The sequence below is a fragment of the Carassius carassius genome, chromosome 40, assembly GCF_963082965.1.
Source record: "Carassius carassius chromosome 40, fCarCar2.1, whole genome shotgun sequence".
NCBI lineage: Eukaryota > Metazoa > Chordata > Actinopteri > Cypriniformes > Cyprinidae > Carassius > Carassius carassius.
In genome coordinates, this window is record NC_081794.1 from 19,202,219 (window position 1) to 19,216,065 (window position 13,847).

At 37.6% G+C, this 13,847-nt stretch overlaps 1 protein-coding gene across 1 annotated transcript in view; it reads left to right on the top strand.

Moving 5' to 3' along the window:
- The first annotated feature begins 1,824 nt into the window (after positions 1 to 1,824).
- The window catches only part of tbkbp1 (TBK1 binding protein 1), a 63,911-nt gene continuing 51,888 nt past the window's right edge, over positions 1,825 to 13,847 (top strand). The window contains exon 1 of the mRNA XM_059532390.1: positions 1,825 to 2,054. The gene's annotated coding sequence lies outside the window, so the exon portion shown is untranslated. The remainder of the gene's footprint in view (positions 2,055 to 13,847) is intronic.

Genomic DNA, 13,847 nt, shown 5'->3' on the forward strand with positions numbered 1-13,847 from the left:
AAACTGCGCCACCTTGTGATCAGCTTTAAATTTTTCTCGACTTTCCACCACCGTTAATAGGATATTAAATCCGTTATTTTAGAACATTACATTTTTAGTGTTTGTGGCCGTTTTATTGTTTTAGTAAAACAACAAAAAAGCTGTATGTTAAAGGACTTTATGTGGCCTTAAACACAGTTTATTTGTCCCTATAGTTTCCGAAATGCATGACTCCTGAAAAAGGGAGCAAGCTGAAGGAAGAGCAAGGAATCTTTGAAACGCATGGTTATTCTGTACTTTATTAAATAAATAAAAATCTGATAACTTTTAGTTAATATCCTTGCCGTAAAAGTTGTTATCTAAACTCCAAAGTATTCTGTCTATGCAGAAGTCTTTTTGCATAGCCATTAAGACCTGAGAATGTGAGGAGAAGAAAACATGCCAAGTGGAAATTTCCTTTGGTCAGACATGGGCCATTGATGTGCTATTTTTTTTACCTGCACTGAATGGAACAGCTTGGAGCCAAAGGTCATGGTCACTCTCAGGCCATTACTTTTCAGTATTTGTTTTCCTACCAAGCAATATTTGACAACAGATTTCACAATAAATGCATTAAATTATAAACAAATATAGATTTATATTCAAAAACATCTATATTTGAATAGCTAGAGAACTTCTAATTCTAAAGATCTTAACTTTCAGAAGTGTTCCATTTAAAAAGTTAAATTTTGGCATGTACTCTCACTGACCTCTGCCATAAACCATGAATAAATGCAAAAAATTATCTGATTGGTTGCGGCCTGTTCCCATTTTGGATTGACTCACACCAGAGTTATGTGAGTGATGCAGAAAAAAGCAAAGAGAGTAAAAGGTTTCAATAATAATTAATTATAATAAAGATTCCTAATACAGAGTACGCAAAAAGAAGTGTGTCAAATAAGTAGGATGTGACAATACACAGTATTCATGAAGGTAAACAATACAGATAACCATGATGGAGATCTGAAATGAATAACTACACTCTAAGAAAACAAAACTGCCACTGAGGTGGTATATACCCTTTTAAAAATATTGTGTGCACTTTAGGTACTAATATTCATACTTTTAGAATACTAATATGTACTTCACCTTTAATGGAAATGTACTACTGCAGGGTATAGAAAAGTGAAAGTCGTGACATTTGCCAAGTATGGTAGCCCATACTTGGAATTGGTGCTCTGCATTTAACCCATCCAAGTGCACACACACAGCAGTGAGAAGTTAACACACCATGAACACACACCCAGAGCATTGGACAGCTATAGATCCAGCGCCCAGGGAGCAACTGGGGGTTCAGCCTTGCTCAAGGGCACTTCAGCTGTGGGTATTGAGGGTGGAAGAGTGTTCATTCACTCCGTCCCACCTACAACTCCTGCCAGCACCGAGACTCGAACCAGCAACCTTCTGGTAACTACGGCTCTCTAACCATTAGGCCACAGCTGCCCCCTGTGTGTAGGTGCAAAAATGTTGTACCCTTTACCTAAGACTCAGTAGATACTTTGCTCAAGATTTAAAAAAAATGGAAATGTATTTAGATCACACATATTCCTGCTGTTGTACTGAATATGAGACACAATGAATCACAGTTACGCAGCAGCCATGTGTGATATTACTTGTTTTTACTGTACTGCAATTTTTCTTATGTATCATTCATTATATTGTAATATATTAACACAACATATTATTCTGTTATATAAAATAATTCCATTGTGATCGTTAATAATAGGCACATAGAAATATATTTCCTGTGCGTAAGGGTCGCCACACAGCACAGGAGTCTGTAGGACCCGTAACAAGCAGGAAGTAAAGCCCATCTGAACTGGACACGAGGGTTATGTAGTGCTGTGTCGGTGATGTTTAATATTGAATCTTCAGCTGTGGCGCTCAAACTCTCTCTGATTCGTCACTGAGAGCATCTGAACCAACAACAGCAGTGAAGAGCAGCGGGCATCAGCCTCATCCAATTAACCAGTACTTCTGGGGTGCCTGGCCCTTCACCGAAGACATGTCAGCAGAGGACGCATCTAGTACATACCGTGAGTGCTCTTTCCCTTATTTTTCATGGAATATATGTTTTGCTGTGTATGGTCGGAGTATTGCAGTGCGGGTTACATCATTATGGGCTCTACAGTGGCAAACAGTGCACAGCCATGTTTTACAGAGTGCTTTACAAATGTCCGTGTAAATTCAACGCAAGACGACACGGGAAGCGTTGCATGTTCAATATGCATTTACATATTTGAACATAACTGTCTTTATGGTCTCTTCTTTATGTAAATGCAATAAGCATAGACAGTTTTTGAAACAAAAGAAGACGCTTGCGGTTTGACATCGGCATTGCTCAGCCGCTGCAAGCAGCTCGTCAAATGCAACAAAAACTGCGCTGGAACGGTTATGATCTTTACGAAAGCACAGCTGATTTAGACTAAACGGCCGTGGATATTATATTTAATGACTTGTCTCAGACGGTGAGCAAGATTTAAAAACCTGATTAAATTATAGAATAGAATAAACAACCAGTCTATAGGGAGAAATAACAGCGGATGATGTGGTTTGTCCCGTACAACACTATTAATAACTTTTCCCCTACTGTAGAGTTTTCCTTTTTCCTTACTGTGTTTGGAGGATGATGTTCAAGATGATATTTCAAAACTCGGTTTTGACATTTATCGAAGGAATGGTTAACCTTATGATAACTTACAACTGCTATATGTCGGAAAATGCGTGAAAATATAAAACTTTAGCCATGAAGGAATAAATCATTTGCATCATTAGCAGGCTCGCTGTGTTGTGTAATGAGACAACAACAGTCCCTGCACAACCGCATTACAATGAGCTGATGTGGCGATTGATAGGTAGCTAATCCCACTTAACAATAATTGTTTCAAAGCACTGAGTTGTTCAAGACTGGCAGACTTTTATTCTTGAGAGACTGTTGGTATATTGATGAAATACAGTTAGATTAGATTTTTCTTAGTTTTGTGTAGGGCGTCTGCAATGTGGTTTAGCAGACGGTCATCGGTAATAATGCACTGGACAGCTCCAGGTGCTGAACCGAGTGTAGTCGTTCAGACGTGGATAACAAATGTAAGATTGACTTGGATAAACAGGAATGACATGCTCAGAACTGATGGAAATTTATTTTTAATAAAAACAACAGAAACAGGAGTAAAATGTGTACAAAATTGATTAATTTTAATTATTATCTTTATTAAAATTTCAATGGACAAAGTATGCTAAAATGCTACAGTTAAAGACTGCATGTTAAAACTATTTATTAATGGTGAAATTTATATACTTGAGAGATAGACAGGACATATGTATCAGCTTGATTATTGTGTTATTTTATTGATAGCATATTAATAGTACATGATTTAATGACATACACAGTTCGAAATTGTAATGCAGTCGCCAAAATTCAATCTTGTAATATCTCAAACATTATCACTGTATTTTTAAGTTCTGGAAACTAGCTGGCAGTTTAACAAAAACAAATGTACCTTAGCTTCTGATTGTGGTATTGTTTTAATGTGGAGTTACAACACAGTCAAAAGATGCCGCCTGATACAATGTTATTCCAAAATCGTTTAATGATTTCTGTAATAATAGAATCATTTTTGAAAAGTTCTCTTCTCTCTGATCTCTGCATAGGTCTGCTGAACTCATTTGCAATTTAACAAAAAAAAAAAAAAAAAAAATACGCACACAGTGTTGAATATGCCACGAAACAATGCTTCTAAACAAGCTTTGTTTCTGAAAAGCTTGATTTCCACTTCTGACAGGCATTATGTTTCCTCAGTTGCACTGGGTGTTTAAAAGCGATGTAGGATGGCTGACCGAATCATGTTTTAGGAATTCCTTAAAAGGAAATGTATATTAAAGAAAAATAACGGTGTACTTCCCCCATGTCTTTTCATTTTTCTCCATTCTGTTTGGACTTTTGACTTGATTATTATGCACTTAATTAGCAGCACAGCCTTTTTTATTGGTGGGAGACTGTCTGCAGTCTTTAAGGGTCTGACATTGGGAGGTGAATCACGTTAGCCTCTCAGCTATTCCCAGTCACAAAGCACTTCTCATGTTGCTCATTGTTGCAACATGTAATTATGATTTATGATGCTTTGAACTGGATTTTGTCAGAGCTGTGAAAATATACATCGTTTTGTCCTCTACACTCTGCATTTCCATTATTTTTTTATTCACCTATAAGAAAATAGCCAGCTGTGAGCAGGTCAGAAAGTATGTAAGGAAAGGATCAGTTTGGCTGAGAAATCGGCTGAATTTCTGAAGAGGGTCATTTGTAAGTGGCGAGAGACGTGCCTTGCCACCCGTGCCTCCTCTAGAAATACTCTCAGACCTGACTGCAAAGTACTTTACTTCTTCTTGTTCATAAAAGCAAGTGGCATAATTTAGTGTTGAGCTAAATAACAACAAAAAGCTAGCTAGAAGAACATTTTTGAGCTGCGTGTTATAGAGACAGGAAACTAGGAAATTTGTGGCTTTCATCTTGCATTAATTTTTAATCTTTCTTAATCCGAATGTCTAAAAGTGCAGTCATAGTCCCATAGGCAGGTCCTGATTGTCTTCTGTTGTACTCCTATGATAATAAAACAGCTTAACCTTGAGTGCTAACCAGACATGATGTAATAAAATCACTGCCATTTTAATACGTTTTTGTCCCAGCTGACCATAACAAGCAATGAGTGACAGGACATTTAGTCATCTCTATTGAGTGCAAAATGGCCCTTGTTTGGGAAGTATTAGTTATATTATTTTTTGTCCTATTGGGATTTTAAAAAGTCTTCATTAAAGAGTTACAAGCCATGAGCCAAACCAACCAATCCTGTGAACCACTCTGAATAACATAAATTAAAAACAGTAGAATTAAATTAAATAAAAAAATAAACAATTATCCATTTAAAGTTGTTGACTATATAAAGAAACAATATATTTTCATTTTATTGTAAAATATTTAAATGTATATTCAAATATTTAAGTGTTTTTAGAATGTGAGCAAACCAACTCTATTAAACCATTTGTGGTGTTTCATGGGTGAAGGCAGAGCAGAGCTCTCTGATTAGTGAAATTTTCTTTACAGCATCATGGATAATGTAGATCTTCACCACTGTAAAACATGACTATTTAAAACATAAGTTGATATAATGCAAATTGCTGGATTCAACAAAAGCAAATACCATTGATTAACAAGCTTAGAGCTTGCAATAAGTCTGTCTTTCAAGGTCTGTAAGTTGCTGTCAAAAATACTATTTCCCTATGGAGAAAATGAATGGCATTTTTAGTTCTGGAACATGACTGTTGCATTCCATATCTGCTGCATTACACTTGTTAGCCCCGCCCACTGTGAAATTTCATTGGTCCCTAATCTTGGACCAATCCTGTCCTCATAATTCTACATTTAAGTCCCCCTGCAGTCACTAATTTTATCTCTTAAAACATATCTTTAATAATCAAAATGACTTATTGAAACGTTTTCTTCCATGAAGATGCACGCAATCACACCAGCTCATATATCTGCTCCCACCACTGATCTATAATATAGATACATATATAGATCAGTGGCTCCCACTCACAAGTTGACGAGATTGGTTCCATGTTTGTGGAAATGGAAAGGAAATAGGCTGTTTCAAACCACAGTTTTGAGACTGTCTTTGATACATTTTAATTTTAAGGAGAAAATGTTCAGTAGTGGTGTTGACTGATGAATTTGCACACAAGATTTGTCTTTAAGCGTATTAAAAACACCAGAAAGATATCTAAACATCAGAAACATATCTTCTTTTTTTTTCTTTTTTTTTTACCACATCGGGTCTTTAAATACGAAATATTCTCTGATTGTCTGTAAATGTGTCACATCTCATAGCAATTTTGATAGTTAAGAAAATAGCTTGTCACTGGAAATTTGAATTTGAATTTATTTTTATATCATGAGTTTTGTACTTACAGGTTAATTAGTTGTCACCCACTTGAATAAATAAATACAATTCGATTGAAGTGATCACTTATAATTATATTTTGAACCAAAGGTGGTTTCATTCAAATCTGAATGTTTCTCATTTAAGATCTTTCCTAGTGGGATTCAGTTCACTGAGCCATGAACAATACAGAGCTAAGCACTTCAGCATGCGCACTTGTAATACACTTATAAAGTACTTCAGCACCCCATGGACAGATAATTATGATTCATGACCAAACTAGTATGATTTCATTACTTTCTCTAGTTTTTTCATACCTCCCGTGCATAATTTAGGGAGACGTTTACATAACGCACTTGCAGTCTGGCAAACTTTTGCTTGTGGGCCTTAGCAACTCACAACAAGCTCTCCATTAAGATGGAATATTCATGAACGCCCGGGCAGGTTATGCAGACCGATATGAGAGATATGGTGAGATTAAAACTGAAAAAGAATGAGTCGTTGAGTCCAAGGTGATGTGCTGCTTTTTCTCCATCCTTCAGCCTGAGGTCCCTCAGTACAGAACAGATGGTAAAATGTCCCTTTTGATCTTCTTTTCAGGTTTCAAGAGTTTTCTGGCTGTCGCATGAATCACAAACATGCTCTGGTTGTTTGAAGACACAGTCTGTTTATATCAAGGGTTATCCAAACTCAACCGAAATGTGTTTCAAGCCAGTTGATGTAACCTTACAAATGGTGTAACGGTACGTGTATTCGTACTGGACCGTTTCGGTACAGGGCTTTCGGTGCGGTGCACGTGTGTACCGAATGACCGAATGCAATATTTAGTGTGCGGAACATAGGTACATTTTCGTGTTTCCAAACGAACATATTAAGTGGCGGAAGTTTCCGCGTTCAGCGCAAATCCCGCCCTGCAGCTGATTCTAAGGCCGGTGACACACTGGCTGCGTGGCGTGAGCATGGCGTTTATGCTGTTTGTCAGCTGCGTGATGGCTGCTTCGCATTTTCTGTGTCTTTACACACCAGAATTGTGTCTGACGCGGCGCTGGCGCGCTGCTGCTGCTGTAGGTGACATAGAGGCAGTGCCGGCCCGAGCCTCTTGGGGGCCCTAAGCAGAATTTGATTTGGGGGCCCCCCTCCCACCACACAGAGTCACCTGTGCTAGATTATTGACACAAATGTCACGCTATAATGTTATAGCGAATATTATAAACGTATACAGTGAGGTTATAATACAAAATAAATAAAAAAAACGATACTTAAAATATTTCACTCTTTTATTAAAACTTCTGAATACAATCTGTCACAAAACATTAAATAAACTATTTACAAATGTGCATTAAATGTGCAATCTTTTAAATAAAACCAAAATAGACATCAATATAATAAAAAATAGAATGTTACAAAAACAAAGATCCTTAAATAATGAAAGCAAACATAAGAACAGCAAGGGTTCAACAATGACACCTCACAACTGTACAACAATGACCTCAAAATCGTTCCTTTCTTGCTTTTCTGGAGGCAAAGTCACTGATGACATCATTGTATGGTATTGCTTGGCCAACTTTGTTATTAATACTAATGACTGCAAGTCCACTTAGTCTTTCCTGGGCCATTGATGATCTCAAGTATGTTTTTATCAATTTGAGCTTGGAAAAGCTCCTCTCTGCTGAGGCAACTGACACAGGCAGAGTGCAGGCTATCCTGAGAGCTACCCAAAGATTTGGGTAAAGCTCACACATCTCATTTTGTGAGAGGTATGTGAGAAGCTCAAAGGCAGTCATCATAGTTTGGGGAAGTTCAGGAAGACTCTCTATCTCTACTGCCAGTGCGCTACCATCAATATCAGCCTCCTCTCCACAAGAGAGTTTTTCCCCAAGAAGCTCACATTGCTCCCTCTGGACCTTTCGATCTAGCTCCCTAAAATTGAGCAGCACTCCAAAGTTCTCTTTAACCTCACTTAGAGACTTAAATCTATCCTCCAATGACAGAATGCTACAGTCCACTACAGCATTAAAAAATGACACTTCCAGCCTCTTCATAGCATCCACTATTGGCTCATCTGCAGCCTCATAGGCAAAGTGCCTTTTTGTAGAACGCAATCGCTTCTCTTTCAGCACTGCTTCTGTGTTTTTATCCGGCTTTCCCAGCGTGTCTCACTCCAGGACTTGAGGGTGATGTCAACAAACTTCCGTAAGATGGCCCACCTTTGAGTGGACCCAGCAAACAAATTGTACACCTTCTCCACATTTCCAAAAAAACAAGAAGCATCCGTTGATGCTTTAGCCGCATCTGAAACTGTCAGATTTAGTGTATGAGAACTGCAAGGCACGTAAAAAGCCCTTGGATTCTTAGCCAATAGCCTAGCCTGCACACCTTTGTTTTTTCCCTTCATATTAGCCCCATTGTCATAGGACTGCCCCCGACAATCCTGAAAAGGGATGTTCAATTCCTCAAGCCTGTTAAGGATTAGATTGGACAAACCCAGGCCAGTGGATTCTGGAGCTATCAGAAATCCTTAAAAGTGCTCTTTTATTTCTGGTGTTTTGCCCAGAGTGACTGTGCGCACCACAACAGACATTTGTTCATGGTGACTAACATCAGGTGTACAGTCTAAAATAATTGAATAATATTTGCAGTCCTTGATTTCTGCCACCATTACCTCAATTATTTTGTCACTGACACACTCTATCAGCTCATTCTGGATAGTCTTACCCAGGTACGTGTTGTGCTGCATTCCACTATCAATTCGTCTGATGTGATCTTTTAACACCGGGTCAAATTTTGCCATCAGTTCCACCTCTTTAAGGAAGTTCCCATTGTTGGCCTGGTGCAAAGTATCGACAGACCCCCTGAGTGCAAGATTCCTCTCTGCCAAAGACTGAATTATACTAATCAAACGGATGAGAACATCTCTCCAACGATTTCTTTCTGCCTCCAAAAGGGCCATTTCTGTTGCATCAATAGTCTTCTGCTTAGAAAGACGGAGGGCAAAGTCTTTCCACTTCACCATATTATTGCAATGATCTTGACTATTCTCATGCTGTTTCAGCAAAGCACCTACATTTACCCAATCACGCTGTCCCTCTGTTGATAGTTTTGTGGACTTTCTTGAGAATATTTTGCAACAGAAGCAGTAAACCGCATCTTTTTTTTTTGAATAAATCAGCCAGCTTCGCTTGATTTTTTCCCCATTAACTAACTGTCTGTATGTGTAGTGGTAGTGAAAGCTTCGTCCATCTGATTTCTTGGGGAAGGTAAAGGTGTCACTTATTGGCACTGGCCCTCTTCTTACCAGATCAGTCCTTTCTGAGTCTGACAGGAATGCTGACCATTCAACTGGGTCAACTGGAGGAGCTGTTGATAGCTGATCTTGATAGCTGGAGCTTGTTGAGGGAGTAGATGGGAAATCTATTGCAGTGGTTGCAGATGTAGAAGGACCTGTAGGGACATTAGATAAAAAAAAAATAGAATTATAAAATAACATAACACAGAATATTTTATAGTAAAGCCAACACAAAACAAAAACTTTTAGATTAACTGACCTGTCATGCCGGCTGAAGTTGAAACCGATGTACCAGTGAATGTAAGTGCTTGTAACTGCTCCTCGCTTTCAGTCGCTTGTAACTGCTCCTCGCTTTCAGTCGCTTGTAACTGCTCCTCGCTTTCAGTCGCTTGTAACTGCTCCTCGCTTTCAGTCACTTGTAACTGCTCCTCGCTTTCAGTCGCATGTAACTCTGCAGTGGATGAACCAGCAATGATAAAATAAACAAACAAACAAACAAATAAATAAAAAAAAGCTAAATGTGTCATGTCATATTAAAGGACAATTCCAGTGAAAAATGAACCTAGGGGTAATTAACACATGGTCAAATGTAAAGAGTTTTATCTCTAAAAACAGATTAGCTTATAACGCTAGTATATGGGGCACATAGTAAGTATAAAGTATCATTTAAAGTCTTTATAAAGTATCTTCTTATTAAACTGTCTGTACACTTACAAAGTTCTCAATACTTCGGTTTGCATGTAGGGACCCTCATTATGCTACCGTGTTAGTGTGAGGCTATTTTGAGCTTTGTTAGTGGTATTAACTAGCGATTTACTTTTACTTACTCTGTGCCCCATATACTAGCGTTATAAGATCATCTGTTTTTAGAGATAAAAATCTTTACATTCGATTATCATGAAAACGCATTCCAGGGAACGATCGACTCAGTAACCATGTGTTAATTCCCCCGTAATTGTCCTTTAACAGGCTATGTAACCATTTGCCATCAAGAAAAACCTCACCTGCTGTATCATCACCTGAGGAGGCTCTGACACTTGATGAAACATTAGGGGCAGGTAGGGTTGGTTGTGCTCCAAAATACTTCAACAGTGTTCCTGGGGAAAAAAATAGCATTTCATAAATGCATAGTTGATCGAGCAGAATGAGTTTATTTTGCCATCATTACTTACACAACAAGCAATTCCACAACACACCTAACATTTCATATGCTATTTGCCAAATGAGGCATAATTGCAGTATGGTGAAAACTTAACATGGTGATCTACTACACTGCAGCCTATAATTATAAGGATAGCACTGCTAACGTTACATCAATCGCCACCATATTAATTGAAGTCTCCCTCCCCACCCACCAACATGGTTTTGGTATATTTTTTTCATAAAGATAAATACCGCATCTCTCACAAAGATCTTAGAGCAGAGAGCGCATGTGCATTGCCTATGAAGCTGGAACATTCACTCATGCCAAGCTGGTTAAGCTGGCATCTGTGTTTTCTCCAACTTAAACAGATATCTATCAATGTGAAATACACACCTAGCTGCTACCTAGATAGATAAATGTATATTAATAACATTTCACTGTTGATGGCGGGGATTTAGCTCTGGTGATGGCTTATAAATATCATGAGTCATGACTAGCTAGCTGCTAACGTTAACTCAAGTAACGTGAGCACAATTTGTGCTGCTGCTGCACAAAACATACTGTAAATAATCATGCAAACATACCTTTATCTCGCTCTTTTTTCTCCTCCTCGGTCCTTTTCTTTTTTCTTTTTTCGGCACCTGAGGGATACGTCCTTTTTTGTGACATGGCAGGTGGCTAGATTCGTGACGAGTGACGTGCAATTCCGCGTGTGCGCCCGCGCCTGCGCGAGTTGTCGTGACAGCCGTCGCGAGGTGTCTATCGTGTATGCGCATGACTCAAACGCAGGCACAGCAGCAGTTGTCGACAAATTTTTATTTTCTTGAATAATTCCTTCATTCATTCATATTCATTAATTTATATCACTTGTTTAAGTTATTTAATTGTAAAAAAAAAAAAAAAAAAAAAAAAAACGATTAGGGGGCCCCAAGCAGCCGCTTAGTTCGCTTATGCCTCGGGCCGGCCCTGCATAGAGGGAGGCCGCCGACAGACCAGGATCTTGTCTTCATGACAACAATATCTATACTTTATGTTGAGCATAAATATAAAGCCTACTGATAAAGGACACCATCAACAGTATTGACGGCAAAATAGACTATGTTTGACAGGTGCAATATGCCAGTGTGTCACCCGCCTAAGGTTTTCAAAAGGCATCACGCGAGTGTGAACATCACTACAACTAGGAAAAAATGATTGTAATTCAAACGCAAGTCCCGTCGGCATTTAAACAGATCTTTGCTCTTAATTCCAATCGGGCCAACGCAATAACAAAATCTGAGCAGGTCTAAAAACTGAAACTGTTGATGCTGCAACTTTACACTTTGGAAAAGTTATATATATTTTTTAAATATGAGCAGGCCTACAAGCTGGGATTGGTAATGCTGCACTGTTATCATAGTTATTTATTTATATTTTTCATTATATTTTATTATATAATATTGGTTTGAGACTGAGAGTATTTTATTTAGTGGAGAACTTTGCAGCAGTATTTTATTTCTTATTCTTTTTTTATTTTATATATATTTTATTAAAAAATATTTAAACAAGTGTAAACAAATTGTAAAAAGAAAAGTTTATAGTAATAAACAACCTGCAGTTTAATGTTTGCATTTCTTTCCCTTATTGTACCAAAAATGAACCGAACCGTGACGAGGTACGTACCGAACCGTGATTTTTGCGTACCGTTACACCCCTAATTAACATACATCAGCAAGGTAAAGTTATCAATTTGGCTAAAACAGCAAGAATGACTTCTGATCTGATCTGTAAATGTACACTCTTAGAAATAAAGTTGCTTCACGATGCCATAGAAGAACCTTTTTGTCTAAATAATTCCATAAAGAAACCTTTGTTGAACCTCTTGTTTCACAAAAGTTTCTTTGTGTCAAAAGAAGGTTCTTCAGATTACAAAAAGGTACGAAAGAGGCGGTTTTTTAGAGAACCTTTGATTGAATTGTTCTTTGTGGAACCAAAAATGGTTCTTTTATGGTATCGCTTGAAGAACCTTTTGAAGCACCTTTATGTTTAAGAAAAATGAACAAAATAATAAAAAATGAAAAAAAAAAAATTTACTATTTGAATGCAAATTATCTAATGATCTGGGGCTGTATTCACAAAAAGTCTTAAGGCTAGAAGTCGATCCTAACACAGAAATTAAGCAGCAACTCCTAAATTTAGGAATAGTACATTTTCTATCTAAAAGCAATTCACAAAGCTTTTTATTCTAGAAGCAGCTCCTAAATCTAGGACAGCTTATAAGTCCTCTGGAGATCCGTAAGAGAAACTCAGAAATGAACCGCAGGCAAGCATGGATGCTGTTTTTAGTCTGTATTGCAAGTGAGTAAATATTGGAGTAACACAAAGACATCAACATTCTACAGAAATATTGTATTGAATTGTGTAAGTGTTTTAAGTTTCAGGTTTTAAGTTTAGTTAGTCCAGTTCACCTTCCATTAACCTTTCTTTGGCACTTCTGTATTATCCATTGATAAAGTCTTACAGTATTTTTGAAATATTGTTTGTTTGAAAGCATGTTATGGCTGATTATATCACCATGTAGAAGTATTTTTTTATTATTTTGTTTAAGTACATTTGTTTAAGTAAAAAGTGAACTGACAGGACATTAAAGCTCTATAATGGAAAATAAATGAACACATTTCTAACAAACAAACACACTAAACAAAGCCCTTGAAAAACCCTGATAAATGCTTCAATTTTCCAGCATTGAAAATAATGTTTATGAATGAATGCTTTTTCAGTGGGCAAGAACAGTAATAAAAGTTTAATTCAATGTTTTATTTTTTTTTCCTGGCACATGTTACTACTTAAAGGCAGGGTAGGTAATACATGTATAAACAACTTTCTTCCAAATTTGTTTAAACTTTCTATATATATCAATGCATAATTAAAATGTAAGTACTCTGATAAAAAGAGTATAAAAATCGAGTGACTCTAGACCGTTTAATCTGTATTAAACACAGCTCATTATTTCCATTTCGGGACGAAACATAGGATTGGCTTAGGCGACTGTCACTCTCTCGCAACCATGGCAACCACCCTTTTGCCACACATGACCTGCCCACTTGCGCGTGCACGTTTGATTTGAGGAAACAGCACGTTTGATTCAACAGGCACGGATCCTAGGAATACCAAAACAATGGCAAAGAAACAGCAAGCAAAATTCACAGTACCAGCCTATGCAGTTAGTGAAGGCAAACCAGGCAAAAAAAGGAAGACAGTAACAGTACAAGAAAAGGCAATGAACAAAAAGTCTTTGGATAAACAAAGAAATAAAACGCGAGTTAAAATCGGCGTGGCTTTCCAGCGATGGCGAGAACTGAGGGAACTCAAGGGGCTGAAAAGTGACTCCTTGATGGCTTTATTTCTGCTGGACAGGTAAATCTTTCTTTTTGTATTTTGATCATACATATTTTTTTCATGAAGCATGTGTCATTAGCACACGTAG